Source organism: Lampris incognitus, chromosome 2 (assembly GCF_029633865.1).
Source record: "Lampris incognitus isolate fLamInc1 chromosome 2, fLamInc1.hap2, whole genome shotgun sequence".
In the NCBI taxonomy this organism is placed as follows: Eukaryota; Metazoa; Chordata; class Actinopteri; order Lampriformes; family Lampridae; genus Lampris; species Lampris incognitus.
The window spans coordinates 41,717,289-41,739,497 of record NC_079212.1 but is presented as its reverse complement, the minus strand read 5'-3'; positions in this window follow the sequence as shown (position 1 = coordinate 41,739,497).

The window sequence follows — 22,209 nt, the reverse complement described above, 5'->3', positions numbered from 1 at the left end:
CTGCCAGCTCATGCAGACTGACAGTTCCGATAACACTGAGGGCGGTCTGGCGGCAGCCTCGCATAGCCTTGACTGTGTCATCGTGTGGGGAGGTGTGGCTAAGGTGTCTGGCTGGGAGAGCTGGCATCGGATCGGCTAAGGGGTCTGCTCCATCCTGTTGGCCCAAGGACCACGGCCCTGACCGGAGATGCACCGGAAGAGGAAACACCAAGGGTGGTCTGACAGGATGTGGAAGCGGGGCAGGCTAAGCTAACTGCTAGCCCAGCTAGCCCATGCAGGCCAGTTCTGACAGTCATCCTATCTAGTGTTCGTTCTCAAGGAAAGTGATTTTTTTTTAATTTGGTTATATGTGTTCTTGTAGTTTTTGGATATGTGTTTGTGTCTTTGTGTTGCACTGCTGTGGACTGGGGGAAATGATGTTTCATTTCATTTCATGTGCGCAAGTGCATGAAATGAAATGACAAAGTGTTTCTGATTTCTGAATTAACTTAAATTAAATTTAATTTACTTTTTATTTACTGATACAGTGCTGCTTGTTTTTTTAACTGTTCTGTAAGGAGTCATTGAGTGCTCTGAAAGGTGCCTGCAAATAAAATGTATTATTATTATTGAAATATTACATATTTAGAGACATAAAAAATATTACATATTTATATAGAGACCACCTAAAATTTATCTGGTCACAAGTAATGGATATGTTCATTGCAAGAGCTCTGGCATCTAAGACAATATTGCCCAGTGAAAAAAGTAAAATATAATAGGATAAAGAGTACCGTCGTCTAAAATTATATCCCCTTTTGGTTAAATAGCAGAGTTAATTTAATGGAGACAGATCACAGAAGGAGGGATCAAGTTTTATTGTTGATTTAAAATGTCAGAGGCTAAAAATCTAAGGGTTGATGAGACTATTGTTTATATATATATATATATATATATATATATATATATATATATATATATATATACACACGCATGTCAGCATGTGCTCTACACTAAGCCGCTCTGCAGGAGCGAAACACAAGAGGCATTAGACTAATGAAAAGATGTGATGCAAAGCGCAATATTGCCTTTATGAATATACATATTTTTGATGATCCCTGGGTTTGTTATCTCAGCAGAGAAGGCCATGCTGGCCCTAATTATGTGTGTAATTATAAAACACCATGCAACACCTCCTCTGCCCTGCCCGTGGGTCATATGCCAGCTCACCACTGTGTCTTTTTTTTTCTTATTACAGCACAATGTGTCACATAACCTCATGTAGGTTGGACTACCTTTATGGTCTGACACACCAAAACAAATATTCACTCATTCAACTGCACAAAAAATAAAATAAAAATGGCTGCACAGATAAAGCAGCTATTAAGGTTGCAGGTTTTATAATGGATGGTGAAAGCCAAAAAGGCCCAATTAATAGCCAAGGAATGAGAGACCTTTAAATGAGAGGTCTGCCAAAGCAGCTGTTAAAATATACTGGTCGATGTCAGCTGATATTATGAGCAGTATTTTACTGAGGGGAGGCTGTTTCGTTTTGATTTTTCTTCAGCCTTGATTAAATCCACAGTTTTGACCAGACCGAGCACAAAAGACAGGCAGTTTCATTGTCAGTACGTCTGTGTCTGTTATACGTGTGTGTGTATGCATGAGTGAGAGCGAGAGAGAGAGAGAGAGAGAGAGAGAGAGAGAGAGAGAGAGAGAGAGAGAGAGAGAGAGAGAGAGAGAGAGGGAACGAGAGAGAGAAGAAAAAAAACCATAGCTCAAGTAATGGATAGTGCCATAGCTCAACAGTGCAAGTAGTGTGTGATAAAGCTATCCTATCAGCAAACTAGTCAGGGGTTTATTGCATCCGTTCTGCGTCTGTGGAGCCCCCTTAAAATTCAGAAAGTTCTCAGAAAACCCCATTTGCGAGAGATGGAATCACCCTGTGGAACACAGAGTGACATGGGTCCCGAAAAAAAGAAAGAAAAAAATCCTCTGTTGTTTTCTTTTTTTAACCACAGTTTTTAGCTTCTGAATATATGAACAGCCTCGCTATAGCATCTACAGTATAGAGCAGGGGTCGGGAACCTTTTTGACTGGGAGAGCCATAAAAGCCAAATATTTCTAAATATATTTCATTGAGAGCCATATAGTATTTTTAACGTATAATAAATTAAATATGTCTTACTTTTAATGCGACTTCTGGTGCTGCATGGTTTTGCTGATGGCCTTGTAGTCTGGTTCATACGTGGTGAGGTTGAGCTTCATGCAGGCGTTGAGGCTTCCATCAGTTAAACGTGAGCGTAGGTTGGTCTTAATGTTCCTCATATGCGAGAAAGACTGTTCACATGCATATGTAGAGCCAAACATGGTCAATACGGCAATACTCACACGCTGCATTGTGTGGTATATCACAGGAAGCTCGTTCCAAGTTTTAAGAATCAGCTGGTCTTCAGGTTGAAGATTTTTCATTTCTGTCCACTTGTGTTCCCTCGCCAGCTCTGCTCGCTGTCGCGCAAGACTTTCCAACTCTCCATTAAGTGACTTGAACTTACTCATCCACATGTCTGATGCCTTCAGGTCAGCAACTTCCAGCTCAAAGTCTCCGATAGAGACCCCGGGGATGCATGTCAGGTCGATTTTGTCCACTGCACACTCATGTGGATGAGTGATGAACTTGAAAAGACCAGTGCGCGCACGAAATCCTCCAAAACGTGCTTTGAATGACTGCAGGAGATTGAACGTAAAGCCAGCTAGCTGCTGGAGATCCAGATGTTGAGTGGAGTCACTTGCTAAGCATGCATCTCTAAATTGTTGCAGTCTTTCAAAGTGCAGAAGACGACCTGTTTCAATGTCCCTGAGAAAGACTTCCAGCTTGCTTTCAAATGCAAACACTGCTTGTTGAAGGGATGAGATTGTATTTCCAATACCTTGCATTTTCACATTGAGCTGGTTCAGATGGCCAGTTATGTCCACGAGATAGTGAAACTGCAGGAGCCAGTCAGTGTTGTCTAGCTCAGGATGCTTGACGCCTTTCATTTCAAGAAAAGTCCGGATTTCACTCAGGCAAGCTGCAAAACGGCTGAGCACCTTCCCCCTTGACAACCAACGCACGTTGCTGTGTAAAAGCAGACCGGGATAATGATTCCCAACTTCTTCTAACAGAGCTTTAAACTGGCGATCATTTAAAGCTCGGGCAACAATAAAGTTGACCACTCGAATGACCAGCGACATCACCTCACCAAGCTCCTGGCCACACGTCTGAGCGCAAAGCGCCTCCTGGTGCAGGATGCAATGAAAACTTAGGATGGCTCTCTTTTCATGTTCACGGAGAAGCGCTACAAATCCTTTGTTCTTCCCCAACATACAGGGTGCACCATCAGTACAGACAGAAATAAGTTTATCCATCGGTAGTTTTTTTTCTTTAGCAAACTCCATGAAAGACATGAATAAATCCTCTCCTCTTGTTGTCCCTTTCATTGGCAAAACAGCCAAGCTTTCCTCACGCAGTGTGTCACCTGCAGCATACCTGGCAATGATACTGCACTGAGATAGATGGCTAACGTCTGTTGACTCATCTAACGCGAGAGAAAAGTATGTCCCGGCGTTTATGTCCTTAATTTGTGTTTCCTCGACTTGATTTGCCATCATGATGCTACGATCGTGCACAGTTCTTGCTGACAGGGGCATGTCTTTTATTCGTTTGATTATCTCGTCTTTATTTGGGAAGTCATCAAACAGTTCATTGGCCACATCAAGCATGAATGTTTTGGCATACTCGCCATCTGTGAATGACTTTCCATTCCTTACTATTGCCAAAGCCCCCGCAAAGCTAGCGGAATTCCCGTCACCTTGCTTGGTCCACACACGTAGTTGCTGCTGACTCGTCTGCACTCTCCGCTGTAGCTCCTCGCATGCCCTTTTCCTGCTGTCCCCCGCTGGATATTTCATGAAGCATGGTGCGTATCGAAGTGCCGCTTTATATTTGACCGTTTCATCGATGCAATTTTATCATTGCATATTAGACATACCGCAGATCCTGCTCTCTCCACAAATGCAAATTCCTCTGTCCACGCAGCCTGGAATGCACGGTAATCATCGTCTTTTTTTCTTTTCGACATCTTTTCCGTTACAAGGGTTGAAGCGGATAAACTAGTTGGCTATCTGATAAAATTGATTTCTTCACCTTTACAATGACCCGGACATGCTCGCGAGCCATTGGTTCCCGACCCGACCCACGGGTGACCCGTGACCCGTGAAATTTATCTTCAAAACTAATTTCTGTTTACTTTAAAATGACACAGTATTATTAAGAAATATCACAAGTATTTTAAAATCAGTTCCAAACTGATTTTTTTGAAAAAAAAAAATTTCAACTCAAAATTGTCTGGGAGCCATATGCCGTCACCGGAAGAGCCATATATGGCTCGCGAGCCATAGGTTCCCGACCGCTGGTATAGAGGTATGGAGCGCGTCTGCAGAGAGAAGAAGAAGGACGGTGCTCATGAATGTTTTACCGTGGCTTTATCCATTCTAACGTGCAGTCATAACAAGACTTCCTGTTCCAGAGAAACACTTTCACGGGGTAACATGGACGCCTGCACGTGGACACATCAAAACGGTTTCTTTCCACCACAGAGGAAACTGCACATAAATACATACACACTTGAACGCATGAATGCGTGAACACTGTGGGGCCACCCCCCCCCCCGCTAATCTCTGACAAAGTGTAACGTATCAGGGCTGAGTAAGAGGTTTAACAGTGTTTGATGTCAAAAATAAACTGGGATCCTCGAATTTCTCAGTGTTCCGCTAAAAAATGTCCGATCACAGTGAACGATCGCGTCTTAATCTGACAAACTTCCGAGCTTCCCCGGGAGGCGTCCGGGGGGCGTGCCGGTCTACTCCGTTGCCTGCCAACAAGGGGATCGCCGGTTCGAATCCCCGTGTTACCTCCGGCTTGGTCGGGCGTCCCTACAGACACAGTTGGCCGTGTCTGCGGGTGGGAAGCCGGATGTGGTTATGTATCCTGGTCACTGCACTAGTGCCTCCTCTGATCGGTCGGGGCACCTGTTTGGAGGGAAGGGGAACTGGAGGAAATAGCATGACCCACGTGCTATGCCCCCTCCCCTCCCCGGCAAAACTCCTCACTGTCAGGTGAAACAAAGCGGCTGACGACTCCACATGTATCAGAGGAGGCATGCGGTAGTCTGCAGCCCTCCCCGGATTGGCAGAGGGGGTGGAGCAGCGACCAGGGTGGCTCAGAGGTGGGGTGGATACAATTGGGGAGAAAAAAGGGGAAACATCCTCCCCCCAAAAAAGCTCCCAAGGTCCCACAAAGACTCCCCCCCCCCCACTGCCTCCCAATTTAGTATCATCCAGCCAGTGGAGCCAAAATAGTCCATGAAGCCTACTTGGACTTTAAGTGATGTGTTTCTCTCCAAGGTGAGTCATTCATTCTACAGCCAGACATTCTCTAATTGGATTGTAAATCTTTGACGACAATTAATCATATGTCTCCCCTCAAAGGTGCTAATAATGAGCTATTTTAACCGGGTGACATCACCACAAATCACTTCCCAGCAACTACCGGCTACAAGTTTTCCACGACACTTTTTGAGGCTTTACTTCCAGTTGCAAACTGAAACGGAACGTAACCCGTTTTCATCTCACCTGTCAGTCTTTTCTGGGAGAGGCCTCGGTTTCAGAACTGTTAACTCGTCGAGGTGTTGGAGAGACTGTCTTCCCAGCCCGTCCCATTTCTCACGCGCTGTCTATCTCAACTCTCACCGTCACGCGCTTTCCTTTTGGCATGACAGCCGTCTGTCTGTCATCCCAACAAGTTTTTTTTGTCACTCACAAACTCAACAGTGTGCAACTGAAGGCACGACGGATATCAGCAAGTGTTTACAGCTGGCAGACTATCGCAGGGTTTCATCTTTTGGGGGAATTAGCAGGTCTGTCAGAGAAGACTTGATCTAAGTGGGGCATAATCTTCTAACAGGGACATGGTAATGATACAAACACCCATAATACAGAAGGAATATTCGGACTGTGTATCAAAGAGGGTTGAATCCGTTCATCTGATTAAAACATTTAGTGACAGATAGTATGTTTCATCACTCAACTAAGTGACCTTTTGAGACTGTCCTCCACCAAAAAACGACCCCATAGGTCGTTTGTACAAACAGCTTATTAAGACATTTAGTTACGTTTTAAATTTTAAGCGACCTCTAGTGGTCGTGCTGCAAATAGCAATCTTAGTTACTATACTAGACGGCGAAACAACACAAAAACCAACTGACTACATAGTCTATTGCTCTCAAACTGTTTTTATCACTATTTACTGACTACTTACCTTTATTAGCCTGTCTATGAGGTGTTGTAAAAAGGATGTCAGCAAGTAGATAAAAACCCACAATGCACAGAGGCAGAGCCGGCCCAAGGCTTTATGGGGCCCTAACCAGAATTTGATTTGGGCAGACGCACGCCCATCCCCCATGCTAAACCCACCTCCCACCACAGACGATAGTAATGTCCATGCCTGATAGTTACGATACCATTGTCATGGCTTACTACTGTTCTGGAAAATCTTAAAATAAACCAGCAGACAAATGCATTTACAATGCTCTTCACTTGCAGAGAAGGATGGGCCTTAAAAAAAAGGGGAAAAACTACCCATGTCATATTAAAAGCTAATGTATCAACAATAAGCATATCTCACAGGCTTGTCCATATTAATCTGGGGTAAATTACCCTTTGTTGACAACTCACCTGCTGAACTGCCATCAGCTGAGGAAGCACTTTGGGCAGTATTAGGGGCTGATGTTGTTTCTGCTGATCCTAAATATACTGCTCAAAAAAATAAAGGGAACACCTAAAAACACAATATAGACCTCGATGAATGAAATATTTCAGCTGAAAATCTTTATTTATTAGACAGAGGAATGTGTTTAGAGCAAAATAACCTAAGAATGATCAATGGAAATCAAAATCATTAGCCCATTAAGGTCTGGATTCAGAATCATACTCAAAATCAAAGTGGAAAATGAGAACATAGGCTGATCCAACTTCTGTGGAAATTCCTCAAGACGATTCAAAATGAGGCTCAGTAGTGTGTGTGGCCTCCACGTGCCTGTATGCACTCCCTACAACGTCTGGGCATGCTCCTGATGAGACGACGGATGGTCTCCTGAGGGATCTCCTCCCAGACCTGGATCAGGGCATCGGTCAACTCCTGGACAGTCTGTGGTGCGACATCGCGTTGGCGGATGGTACGAGACATGATGTCCCAGAGGTGCTCAATTGGATTCAGGTCTGGGGAACGTGCAGGCCAGTCCATAGCATCAATGCCCTCGACATACAGGAACTGCTGACACACTCTGGCCACATGAGGACGAGCATTGTCATGCATGAGCAGGAACCCAGGGCCCACTGCACCAGCATATGGTCTGACAATGGGTCTGAGGATCTCATCCCGGTACCTAATGGTAGTCATGGTACCTCTGGCTAGCACGTAGAGGTCTGTGCGGCCCTCCAAGGATATGCCTCCCCAGACCATCACTGACCCACCGCCAAACCGGTCATGCTGGAGGATGTTGCAGGCAGCAGAACGTTCTCCACAGCGTCTCCAGACTCTCTCACGTCTGTCACATGTGTTCAGGGTGAACCTGCTCTCATCTGTGAAGAGCACAGGGCGCCAATGGCGAATCTGCCAACCAAGATGTTCTCTGGCAAAGGTCAATCGGGCTGCACGGTGTTGGGCTGTGAGCACAGGCCCCAATTGTGGACGTCGGGCCCTCATACCATCCTCATGCATTCTGTTTCTCACTGTTTGAGCAGAAACCTGCACATTAGTGGCCTGTTGAAGGTCGTTTTGTAGGGCTCCGGCAGTGCTCCTCCTGTTCCTCCTTGCACAAAGGACCAGATAGCGGTCCTGCTGCGGGGTTGTTGTCCTCCTGCGGCCCCCTCCACGTCTCCTGGTGTACTGGCCTGTCTCCTGGTACCTCCTCCATGCTCTGGACACTGTGCTGGGAGACACATCAAATCTTCTTGCCACAGCACACATTGATGTGCCATCCTGGATGAGCTGCACTACCTGAGCAACTTCTGTAGGTTGCAGATACCGCCTCATGCCACCTCTAGTGGTGCGGGCACTAGCAAAATGAAAAACTAACCAAAGATCGGCCAGAAAAGATGAGGGCAGGCAAATGGTCTGTGGCCACCACCTGCAAATCCATTCCTTTTATAGGGGTTGTCTTGCAAATTGTCTAATTTCCACCTGGTGGAAATTAGACAATTTACCAAAAGGTGAAATTGATTCACAAATCAGTGTTGCTTCCTAACTGGACAGGTTGATATCTCAAAAGTGTGATTGACTTGGAGCTACATTGCATTGCTTATGTGTTCCCTTTATTTTTTTTAGCAGTGTGTACATCAACAGTGCTCCTGGGGAAATAGTTGATGGAACAGGATGAGTTTATTTTATTAACCAAACTTATAGCAAACTCAAATAACTCAGAGCAAATAATCAAAACAACACCCAAAACAAGTCTTACTCGGTCTGCATATTTCCACCTTCGCAATATTAATCATCTTCGGCCATCACTTACACCTAAAAGCACAGCCATACTCACTCACACCCTGGTTACATCCTGTATTGACTACTGTAATTCTATCCTCTTTGGTCTTCCCCTCAAGTGTCTTCATAAACTTCAATTGGTCCAGAATTCAGCTGCCCGTATCACTACCAGAACTCCTTCCATAGATCATATCACTCCTGTTCTTCAGCAACTCCATTGGCTTCCTGTTAAATACCGTATTGACTCCAAGATCCTGCTCCTCACCTTTCAGACCCTTAATAACCTAGCTCCTTCATATCTTTCCGAACTCCTTCATAGCCGCACACCCTCCCGCACGCTCAGATCCTCTTCTGCTATCCAACTCACTACACCATCGGCCCGCTTGACTACCATGGGGACTAGAGCCTTCAGTCGTTCTGCCCCCCCCCCCCCGCCGCCTATGGAACGCTCTCCCACAAGACATTCACAGCACTGACTCTCTTTCAACCTTCACATCCCATCTCAAATGCACCTTTTCAAACTGGCATATTCAGTCTGATCCGCGCTTCACTGAGTTTTGTGCAGATGTTGATTTTATACTTACCTGTTGTGTTAACTTTTTATTGTCTACCCTGCTTTGTTTTGATTTTACGCTGTCTGATACAGTGCTGCTCGTTTTTTTTTTTTACTGTGTTGTGTAAGGCGTCCTTGAGCGTTTTGAAAGGCACCCACAAATAAAATGCATTATTATTATTGTTATTATTATTATTATTATTATTATTACCAACTAAGTAAACTAGCTAATTGAGGTTTAATGATGTTGGAATATAACTGCAGACCGCAAAATGATCATGTACATAATGGAAGGCTGTGGGTCGTATTAGAGCAGTGTTTCTCAACCGGGGGTCCGCGGACCCCTAGTGGTCCGTGGTGTAATTGCAAGGGGTCCGTGAAAATAAAATATCTTTAAAAAAAAGATCCTATGACGTTTATAGAAATAGGATTATTTTACTCAAATGTGACTGAGACCTTTATCTACCTAAACTATGAAGGGTAACAGGACTTTTTTCTCTAATTACATCTGTTTCACAAGTGTAATTTATTGTATTTTAATAAGCGATCTCGCTCCCGTTTGCATTGTTAAAAGTTACTGCATAAAAATTCTGTTGTTACGTATATCTGAAAGTTACTGAATACATATTCTGTTTTGTTACATGTATCTGAAAGTTACTGCATAAGAATTCTGTTTTGTTAACTATATCTAAGTTACAACTGAAAACTCTTATTTTTGCCCCAAAGAGTGAATAAATGCTATAATGCAATTTAAAATGCAGTTTCTACTGTTTCTATCAAATTGCAACCCCCCTCCCCCAAGATCAGGTGGAGGGGTCCTCAGGGTAGATCAAAAATACGCAGGGGGTCCAGGACCCCAAAAAGGTTGAGAACCACTGTATTAGAGGATATACGACCTAGTATATGGTCGTATGGGTTGGAGGACTTTCATGTTCAAATATGGCTGTGACCATTAACTAGAGTTTCACTGGCAATGGCCACACCCATATTTGCACATGAAACTGGTTGTTGGTTTCGGTCGTTATGCATCCGTTGCCATCCTACAATGCTGTGATTGTAACCATTCCCAAATCCTCTGTGAATCCAGACTTGATTACTGTAATGTTCTGTTCTCAGGTCTGCCACATTCTAGTACTAAAAGTCTTCAGATGGTTCAGAATGCTGCTGCTAGAATCCTAACTAAAACTAGGAAATTTGACCATATTACACCAATTCTTGCCTCCCATTGGCTTCCTATCCATGTTAGATCAGAATACAAGGGGCTTCTGCTGACTTATAAAATCCTAAATGGGCTTGCTCCATCCTACCTGTCTGATCTCCTTAAACCTTACATGCCATCTCGAGCACTTCGTTCTCAAAATACAGGCCTCCTGTGTGTACCCAAATTTAAAAAGAAGTCAGCTGGTGGCAGCAGGGCCTTTTCCTATCGGGCTCCATTTTTGTGGAATAACCTGCCTGCTGCCATCAGACAATCGGAGTCTGTTGAGTCCTTCAAATCCAAACTTAAAACCCATCTTTTTGCCTTAGTTTACAATTAGTTGCCTTTAAGTTAAGTGCTTCACAACCTGTACTGGATGGCGGGTTGGTTTTCTGTCTCAGTGAATTTACCAACCACTCTTCTGCCGACGAGATTACAGAGTATAGATTATGACGAATTGATGACTTAATTGATTATGGCTAATGACTACTGCAAACTGTTCTCTTCTCTAACATGTCTTTTCTCTCTCTCTGAATGATGTCTTCTCCTTTCTCTTTTTCTGTGTTTGAATGGTGTCATGTGAGTCTCTCTTGCATGCATGTGCAGTCGGTTCTCCTCCCAGGTCTCCGTGGTGATGGTGGCCGCCATTTGGATGTTGCCTGCCCTTCCTCTCCTCACCTAAGTTTTTCTTATTACATGATGATGCTGGTCGCGTGGCTTGGGTCCTGGACTGTTCCGTTGGCATGTGGACACTGCTTGGCATCCTGGGCATCATGTTCTTCATAAATTTTATGTCCATTATAATTCTGTTCTCCTCTTTCAATGTTGTATTATGTGAATTGCGTGAACACAACATCCATTGCACGCTGTCCGTCTTGGGAGAGAGATCCCTCCTCTGTTGCTCTCCCTGGGGTTTCTTCCTATTTTTTCTCCCTGTTAAAGGGTTTTTTAGGGAGTTGTTCCTTATCCGATGAGAGGGTCTAAGGACAGGATGTTGTGTTGCTGTTAAGCCCACTGAGGCAAATTTGTAATTTGTGATAGTAGGCTATACAAATAAAATTGATTTGATTTGATTTGATTTGAATAGTACACATGGCCATCGAAGATCTAGTTAATGGTCACGCCCATATTTGCATATGAAACTGGTCGTTGGTTTGGGTCGTTAATCCACTGTATTGTTTATAAGGGTGGGGACACCTGCAGTCAGTTGAGACTGAACAGGTCACTTAGATGAGTGATGAAACGTTTCTGTCAGTAAACCTTGTATGCAGATGAACTGATTCAACCTTCTTTGATTTTCTTACCCGGGTTATTGAGCATGCATCACGACATTCTGACTGTGTAGTTTTATTCCTGAATGATAATTCCGTTTGTTTTACAACATGGGTCCCGTTTTCATAGTTTTTGACAATGTGCACATCAGTTATGATAGCATTTTACTCCTCTGCTTCATTTTGGGCGTTTTGGACATAAGACCATTGCCAGATGTCTCTTTGCACCAGCTTCCTTATGGGACAACTGAGCATGAGCCTTATACCTGTCCTTTCAACAGCAATGACAACAAAAAAACCTAGTTCCTCAGTTAGACTGCACACATGACTTCCAATTATTTAATGACTTCTCTATTGTGCTGGCTGTTTAGTTAATCAGTGGGCAGTACTGCCCAAGACAAGTATAGGCTGCTCATTCCAGTACGTTGAACCAGGAAGTAGCAATGTGATGGACAATTGTTGACAATATTGGACATTTTGGGTTATAACTTTTAACCTGGACTTTTTTTTCACTTTCAAATACATGGCTTACATCCATTCATCCATTAACCAAACCGCTTATCCTGCTCTCAGGGTCACGGGGATGCTGGAGCCTATCCCAGCAGTCATTGGGCGGCAGGCGGGAGACACTCTGTGCAGGCCATCAGGCCATCACACAGGGCCCCCACACACACACACACACACACACACACAAACACACACATTCATACCTAGGGACAACTTAGTATTGCCGACTCACCTGACCTACATGTCTTTGGGAGGAAACCGGAGCACCTGGAGGAAACCCACGCAGACACGGGGAGAACATGCAAACAATACACAGAGGACGACCCAGGACAACCCCCAAGGTTGGACTACCCCGGGGCTCGAACCCAGGACCTTCTTGCTGTGGGGCGACCGTGCTAACTATTGCGCCACCGTGCCACCCACATGGCTTAGATAATTTGGTTAAACTGGATTTGGTAAAACATGCCTGATGCTTATGTTCAGTATTTCTTTTGGACGCTGTTGTATAGATGAATTCAGCAGTGGTATCAAAGATCTCTGAAATGGACCCAGTGGTTAAAATGATATCATAACTGATATGCATGATGGAAAAACCTATGAAAATCGGAACCCTCGTTGTAAGAGAAAACAAAACAGGAATTATCCTTTAAGTGTCAAGGTTCCAGTTCCACTGTTCTTTTTGCCTCCTAGCTCCAAGTAGCTTACGAACAACTGCATTAGCACAGGTCACTGCAGTAAACACCTGTTGATGGCTGTGTTTGCTTTGTGCGTGTGTTTGTGTGTGTGAGCCCAATGACTGGTTGCAAGAGATAGAGAAAGACAGGACAAGAGTGCCATGGGACAGCTTTTTTCCTATGCCAACCCCCTTACCCACCATCCTCCCACCTGCCCCAGTCGCCCGTCAAATGTGGCATGCGGCGTGTAAATCCACCCGACAGCCAAGGAGTTAATCAACTTCGACGGTGCTGTCTGGTTTTGGCAGTGGCGGTGCTTTTGATGGGCACAGGTTGCAGTGGGTACTTTATCTTGCCACTCTAAAGCACCCTCTTGGCAGCTGCTGGAATACGCCATCCACCCCCATTGATCGGCCCCGTCTGCACGGGGGTGCATAATTCTGTTTAATGTATGAGGAGGGAGAGGGCTCGAGGCCTGTCACAGGCAGCAAGGACTCATCCGTCCAGCCTCATGCTAATGCAACCTGTCAGGCCTCCCTGTGGACAGGCCCCGGCTACAGGGAGCAGGGAGGAGGAGTTGCTCTGCCCATGCTGATTCGTCAAAGCAGGAAGAACTGCTCCTCCAGGTGATCCCAGAAATACAGAGAGAGAGAGAGAGAGAGAGAGAGAGAGAGAGAGAGAGAGAGAAAGAGAGAAAGAAAGAAAAGGAAAGCAAGAGAGAAAGAAAAGGAAAGCAAGAGGAGACACAAAGGGGTGAAGGGAGTATGATTGATAGGGATCCCTTTCATCAATCTATATTTTGGCAAACATCAAATGCAGCTGACTACTCAGGGAAGTTAACCTTCTTATACTTATTCAATAAAATATTAATTTGCCAGTGAGCAAAACGGTAAACCGGGGCAAAAATCTTCCATCACCGCTCCCCCCCCAACAATGAGACCTATAATTGCCTCCCTTAGGTGCTACTGATTTCTGTGTCGACCTCAGCCGCTAACATTTTAGGGGCATTACGTTGATCCCTCTGCAACTTTGTGTCAAACATTAAAGAGGGCTCGCCCCACCAGCAGTACCGCAGAGAATATTCAAGCCTACACGTAGGCAGCGTTTTTCAAAACTTTTTTTAGCACTCCTAATGAGTGCTGTTACGAACTGTAGACAGCCGTGGAAAAATCAATCAGAAAAAAAATAACTGATGTTGAGCCTGTGTTGCTGTTCATTCCTGGCTAAACCCTCCCCAGGAGTGTGTTGGTTATGTCTGCCAATGAAGAACAGGTATATTAGAGTTTATGATTGCTATAGTCAGATTTTATTTCTTACAACATTTGTTCCAGGTGTTTCTCCAGGTGATGCTTACTGCGTAATAGAGCTGTGGTTATCTGCCAGGCATCTGCATGTCCTGCGGAGATTCTTTTATAGTCTTCTCCTGGATCAATACCTTGCCGCGGTGGAGAAGCGTGCAGTACTAATGATCCCAAGAGCTATGCCGTCCGGAGTTTGGCTCCTGGTAGGGTCACCCAAGGCGGACAGGTCAAGGGGGAGGTTCCAGACAAAGCGTGATCCAACAAAGACCTCAACAGCGGAACTGGTGGAAGATGCCTCCAGGTCACAATGGCAGTGAAGGCGGATGAAGGCTGCAACAGAAGGTGGTCCCCAATCGTCTTGGTTCTCCATGCCATTGGACATTGGCCACCCCCTGCCAAGGACCGTGTGCTGGCTGGAGGTGAATCAGCCACTCCACGTAAAAAGCTGCAGGCGTCCTCCCATTATGTGGCTCCAGGATCGGCCTCTACGCCCACTCGAAGACCCAGAGGGAGGACGGTCATACTCGACCCCAAGTGACCGCCAGTGATGATGATGTTTCATACTTGTTGTGTTAGGAAGAATCACGTGGTGGGTATTCCAGTAGATTAGAGATTGCAAGTCTTAAGTGAGTCAATCCCCTTTATGATTTTTTCATTTTTTTCTAGCTTTCCTTTCCAAAATTAGCATGAGCATTGACTTAAAGAATTGATCTTGAAACTGTTTAGTTTTACATTTTTATTAATAGCAACATCAGAGTACTAAATGTACAGAGGACGATTTTGATGAGAATCGCATTTACAGTGCTTGCAAATACAGAGCTCGGTAGTACAAGAGTAACCAAACCAAAATCACTTGGAAGTCGAAAACGCTTACCAATAACTACAAAAGGAGGAAAGATGTGAGTCATAAGACAAAAAGAAAATTGTACAACATTTAGCCATCGCAGAGACCGACTTAAGTCCCTTTGTGGATGTGTCGTGTGTGTATGTGTTTGTGTATACTATATTCATAGGTCTTATACAAAAGTAACAGAGGTACTCATTGATATATTCAACACAAATATAAAAAGTTCAAGAGTCACAAAGTACAAATTCTTCATTTTTATGGCGACAACACGACGCAAGTCAGGTTCCTGTGTAATTGGTATGGACAAACCATTGTGTGCCCCTATGCGGGAAAAAAAACCCATCTTCTCTGGTATTGACTCTGTTAGGTTTACAATAACCCCCTTACTCTTTCTTTCTTCTATTCCTAGTCCAAATGTCATTTGTTGAATTGATGACCACTTCCAGCTATTTTCCCCCCATCATTATCCACTCTAAGTTTAAAGACCTGGTGAAAGAGAAGCTTGGCAATCATACTATCATGTTACTCAAACACCAACATCTAAAAATACTCAAGGTATCTTGTAACACCCAAGACCTTCTGTCCCATGACCTTCTGTCCCATGACCAATGATAGGTCATGTACGAGGCAGATGTCACGCGGCGACTCTCCTTTTTACCAAGAGTGGCTTGGAGGAAAATTACGATGTTGTGAACCAAGAGTTGGCTTTTCAAGTCTTTGACTGTATTGATAAGCACCCTCGGTGCTCTAGCTCTTGTGAATAGAACAGTAAAAACATGACCCGAGACGAAAGTCACAGCCCTCCTCTTTAGAAACATTAAGCGCACAGTACGTGATTTCTGAGATAATGAGAAGCAGTGTGGGTAGCTACACATAGTTTTTTGACCACTTAAAAGATGGGACTCAGCAAGATAATATCTGTTTACACATCATAAAGATAAACTTCAGCCTTTTCACCGAGGTAAACGCACATTTTTTTTCCATTAAGAAATCAAGTGGTTGAATCTGCTGAACTTGTATTTCATTTCCAGACCGCCTTGCATCATGTCTCAGTGCTCAAGTAATGTCCCGGCCATTTTCTAGGAGATTCCATTCAGATCATTCCAACAGACCATTCAGATCATTCCAACAGATCATTCCATCAGACCAATCAGATCATTCCAACAGACCATTCAGATCATTCCAACAGATCATTCCATCAGACCAATCAGATCATTCCATCATTCCAACAGACCATTCCAATAGATCATTCAGATCATTCCATCAGACCAATCAGATCATTCCAACAGATCATTCAAATCATTTCAACAGATCATTCCAACAGATCATTCAGATCATTCCAACAGAGCATTCCATCAGACCATTCAGATCATTCTAATAGATCACTCAGATCATTCCAACAGATCATTCCATCAGACCATTCAGATCATTCCAACAGAACTTTCAGATCATTCCAACAGATCATTCCATCAGACCAATCAGATCATTCAGATCATTCCATCAGACCAATCAGATCATTCCAACAGATCATTCAGATCATTCCATCAGACCATTCAGATCATTCCAACAGAACTTTCAGATCATTCCAACAGATCATTCCATCAGACCAATCAGATCATTCCATCAGACCATTCAGATCATTCCAATTAGAAGAGTTGGGCCTGGTGAAACACAGTTTAAAAGTAAGACAACCAAACGCCAAGGTATGCCAAGACATGTTGATCGCTCTCTGTTAGTCTGATTGTATCTAACAATATGGGGAAAACCAACCTTGGTCTTGGTGATGCTTAGTCGACATCTGACTCACATGACAAATATGTCAGTAACTTTAGATCTTTGTGTCGGACGTGCAAACAAGAACCACGGCCCCACTCGATGTGCATGTGGCCCCTCCCTCACCTTGGCGTTGGAACGGGAACCTGTGTTCATTAATGGCTTGTGTATTTTGAGGGGGGACATGGGTCTTTGGGTTGGCAGAAGAGACACAGAAGAGGGACCCAGCTGGAGATATTCATTCGTTTTGAAAAAGGCATGTCAAGTCTTTGGTGTCTGTATCAGACTGCCCACCCCACGCCCGACCCCCGGGAGTTACTCTAAACCGACCTAGCCATGGCCCACTCTGATAAATACAAATAAATCTAATAAATAAAAGGCAAAACAAAGCAAGTAAGGCATTTCCTTACATGTAATTTTGATTCCAGAGACACGGGTAAAAGAAGGATTTACACATTTTGTGGGGCAAAGGTGTTCATTTGTATTTGAAATGAGCAATGAACCACTCCTCGGTTGTAATGGGTAATGCTAAAAACCTATCAAGCTAGTTTAGATGTATCAAAGACCAGCTTTGCAAAATAATTCCTTTAGCATTAAATGGCAAAAAAACAAACAAACCCCATATCTTAAAATGTTATAGTAGGCTATCCTTTAGAGAACCCAACAGATTTCTTTGTTTTTTGGAAAAACCTTAAGTTTTATGTGTCACAGTTCATTATGTTGATTTGTTGAATCCCCACGAAATTCTGATATGAATGTGGATTTGGTATAAATCTTTAAAGGACTTGACTTAGGTCACATTGACATGTCAGAGTTCTGAGGAAGGGTGTAAGAGTAGCAGTAAGTGGCTCCTCTCATGAAAAACTTCATAGCATTTCACGAGACCAAGAGACTCCGAATGAGATCTGACTGCTGTTACAAACCCTCACAGTCCAACATTTTTCAAAACTTGTGTGGGCAGTACTTCATGAATAAAACCTCATTGCAAATGAATAAACACAAAAAAAATTCACAATATACTGATTTAAGAAAATCTCACAAATGGAAAAAAACAAAAACAAACAACAGCTTCTTTCAATCTTATGTGCACTTCATATCTAGCTGTGTGACTGGTGATTTTTTTTTAACTTTAATTTCTAAACAAATGCATCAAAAATGGCAGAACTATGTGTTTATTCATTATTATTTAATAGGCTGCTGTTAGTTGCGGATTATAATAAAACATACATTAAAGAGCCTCTGGAGTGGCTGTAGCAGTATGCAGCGACAGATGCTAAATAATAAATGTGATTTGGAAACAATGTAGCCTCGTCTGGATTGATCAAACATGGGTTCCTGGCAACTACCGAGGAATTCCCATTGTATTCACTAATGTAGTGAATCATTACTGTGGAATTCATGTAAAATTGATCTTTTCACTGGAGAATGGCAAGTTAAATGTTTTAGCGCCAGCTCTTAATACAAAAAAACTCAAACTTCAACCTGCAATATAACCAAAGTACCTCCTTGTACTGTGTAGGACCATTGCTTGCATACATTCCACCTGGAAATCACTCATCATACTGAACTATTGCAGCGTCTACTAAAAGTATTATACTGGTTAGCTAAGGATATAATACAAGTACTGCTTGAAAGTGCAGGTAGGAAGCTTGGCACAAGGTTATTTTGTGTTTTGAATGAAATACCATAGTCTACACATGTAAACAAAGACACTATCCCCGACCTATTGGAAACCTTTCCCAAAAATGGGGCAGGGTTTGAAAAATAGAACACACCTGTACACAAATAGAAGTAAATACTGTATATAGAAAATACATTTACACGTGTATAATATACAGTTGTTTTGTAACCCTCCGACTATGAAGATAGGACTCTTCATTCAAAAAATATATGTTATGTCAAATAAGCAACTCCAGAGCCCAGCGTAGACGGCGGGCTGCGTCGGCATTGTCATTCATGAGAAGTGGATTTCATGTGTGAATGGGCAAAAGCAGCCAGTTTGCACCACAGTGTTTATCTCAAGTCAGCTCGACAACTCCTCAATACGGATACTTATCTAAAGGACAACACGCTAGGACAGCTTTTTGCAATTTCTTAAATCTTAAGGGACAGTGGAGAATAAGTCTGAAATCACTAAAGTGAATTACTGAAGTACTAAGTGCAGGTATCCTACCTCGACACGCCATTAAATCCATCTTTTAATCTGTATATATTGCTGTCTGCACACAAAAAACTTGTACAATTAAAGTTATTTTTTGTGCTTTGTACAAACCCACAGCACAACAAAAGGTAGATTAAAGATGGCTTCTTGAGAAGCCTCATAGCACACAGGCAAACTTTCTCCCGGCTAAGTTGACCTCAGAAGGATTTTTGGTACCAGGAAGCTCTCAGGAGTCGCATTACACTTTTCTTTAAGAGTAGGATTCTATCATTGGCAGGTCAGAGATAGTTTAACCCAATTTGGCTGATTCATGATGGGCTTCTCCTAAACCCCCTTACCCCCGCGGTGGTGTGATTTAAGTTTTCAAGAGAGCAAAAATGAGACTTCTGGCTTACAGGTCTGAGAAAAATGCGGCACTTGGCACCAACCAAAAACAAAAGCATGGCCGAATTTGTGCAAAACCTCTAAAACTCAGCTGAAAATCTGATATGCTCTGAATGTTATCGCCTCTAGCTTTTTTTGTGTGTGTGTGTGGATCTGGCCCCGGAAACAGATAACTGGTGCAATACTTCCCATATATCAGTGAGATTCCTCTTGACCAAGCAATACACATCATTACGAGTTGCATTTTTTTTTCAGGATTGCAAAACCTACATTTAAAACACACCTTGAAGATAAATTCACTCTGAGGGACACTTTTTTACAATCACCAGTTCCTCTCCATTCCTCTTTGAATGATTGGAGCGGCATTTATTTTCTATTCACATTTTCCCTATTCATATTTTCTCACTGTTCCAATTATGCCATAATTTTGAGTTGGGGTGTTTAAGAAAAAAGTTGGTCAGAGGGACAGAAATTGGTGAGCGTGGGTGGGAGGTGTCCATTTGCAAACTCTGGGTTAGCCGGTAAAGCCAAATTCTTCACTCTCTTTCCCATTTATGCAAATTATCGTATGAATAATTTGAATCCCAACATCAAATTGAATATGTTCGACACTCGTAGCGACGCGAGCGACATCCAGATCAAAGCCAATCGCCGTAACTCCTCCGAATACACGTAGCTGGGGCTCAGACAAAAATGACTAGTTGTGTTGTGAGACGTGTTGTGTTGTGTGAAGATAAATACACAGACCTGAGGCAGTATGCACACTTTTGAGTTCCATGCCTTTCATGTCGGCTTTCCCCGAACAATCAACAGTCAAATTTGCTGCCATGGGTTTTTTTTTGGGGGGGGGGGGGGCAGTGCTGCACTTGCATCGTAACACACCTTTTCTCTCCGCCGACACCGAGCCGAATCAATCACATACCTCACATGACGGGGCAAATCTGCGAGAGACTGGTTTGTACAAGATGCTTTCCGAATTGTCTTCCTTTGTTGTGATCTGGCGCTGGATGGGAGAAGTTCATTAACCGTTCAACCAGCCGGGGGTCTGGGGTCTATACAGTCAGGGCGGCGGCAGACTTCTTTTCTCTATAAAAATAGACATAATTACTCTGCTTTTAAAATGGGACCTATAGAAACAAAGTTTTAAAATCAGGTGTTTAATAAAGCATGTACCGCTTTTTTTTTCTTTTCTTTTTTTTTTAATCTCCTTCTCCCCCAGCACCACCATATGTGTACTATAGTGCTGCACATAAATATCTTTTGGACTCTGCAACACAATTCTTAAAACAATTTCCAAAGATATTCAAATGCTTTTGTAACGTGTTTTTTTTTCCTTTCAGGTTTCTTTAGAAAAAAACAAAAAACAATAGACTTGGAGTTGATACAGGGTTAATACAGCTCTCTCTCTCTCCCTCTCTCTGTTATCCATCTGTTGTTGTCAAAAGTTCCTTCTGTCCAAGTTGTGGCACATAGTGGCGTTATTGGCACATTGTTCAGAAATACAGCTCATCTCCCATCACACAGGTTCCTTGGATTCCCTTGTCGAACGTCAGATACACACTCCCGTAATTCCTGCTGGAGCACGCCGCGACGTCCGTGGTCCTGTCCCACGCCTCCGTTAAATATATCTATACAGAATCTAAATCTAAATGACTGTACGTCCCTGGAAATGTGGAATTGCAGCGTCGTGGCTGCTCGGCTTGTATTCGTTTCTAGAAAAATAGATTTCTTCTTCGCCAGCGTCCAAACAGAGATCCCACTATCTTACAAAATAAGCGGTTTTGTTTTTGTTTTTTTTGTGTTCCTTGTTTCCGACGAGATCCTGTGGAAAACAAAATCACAGTGACTCTCATGATCAGCTGAGTCAAAAATAACTAACAGAAAGTGGTAACACTCTATAATAACTAAAGACTATTAAGCATTAGTTAAGTATTAGTAACTACTGGATTCATCATTTGTAAAGTATTTGTAAAGCATTTGTAAAGTATTTGTAAAGCATTTGTAAAGCATATGTAAAGCATTTGTAAAGCATTTGTAAAGTATTTGTAAAACATTTGTAAAGCATATGTAAAGCATTTGTAAAGCATTTGTAAAGCATTTGTAAAGCATTTGTAAAGCAAAACATGCACCAATGGTTAGCAAGTGTGTGAATAGATGTTTTATAAATACTTATTAATACTGCAATTCATGATTAATTCATGCACAAATGTACATCTAAATAGTCTGTTTATCATGTACTTGCACTTTCTAAAGGATCATATGATCCTTTAGACTTGGGTGAGTCTCAAGGTACTGCTGGCCTTTCAATCTCAGTCTTGGTAAGGCATAGATAGTCCTCACTTTAGATGAGGTCATACAAAATACTTAACTAGTAACCACCTGAATTAATAATGAATTGCAGCATTAAGAAGTATTTATAAACATCTATTCGCACACTCACTAACCATTGGTGCACGTCTTGCTTTACAAATGATGAATTCAGTAGTTACTAATACTTAACTAATGCTTCATTTGTGTCGTTATTATAGAGTGTTACCCATAAAGTTTACACTCTCAAAGCTATCATGAAGGGCTAAATCTTTGTAGACTGGTCGAGTTGGACCCTGGCTGTCTAGACAAGCTCATACAACCCTGTGTCTTTTGCAAACCAGCTGAAAAGGCTGTTATGAGAATTATTTCTGTTGTGGCCTATTATGTGTAATTTGTGTTCAAGCCGGCTTCATACTATATGTTGGATTTTCAGTAATAATAGTGCATTGAACAGACTGTGAAGAGTTGAGGGGGCTGTGACTAATGTGTGTCCAGACAATGGATTGGCACTGTCCTCGCAGTATGCTACCTGCAGGCGCTCTATTCCTTTTCAAATCTGGGTCAATGGCAGACTTGGTGCCTTCCCCCTGGGCGCCCAGCCACACTATGGGGCCAGAGCATGTGTTTAACTTTCATGCTTTGAATTTCAAATGCTCTAGCAGACATTACC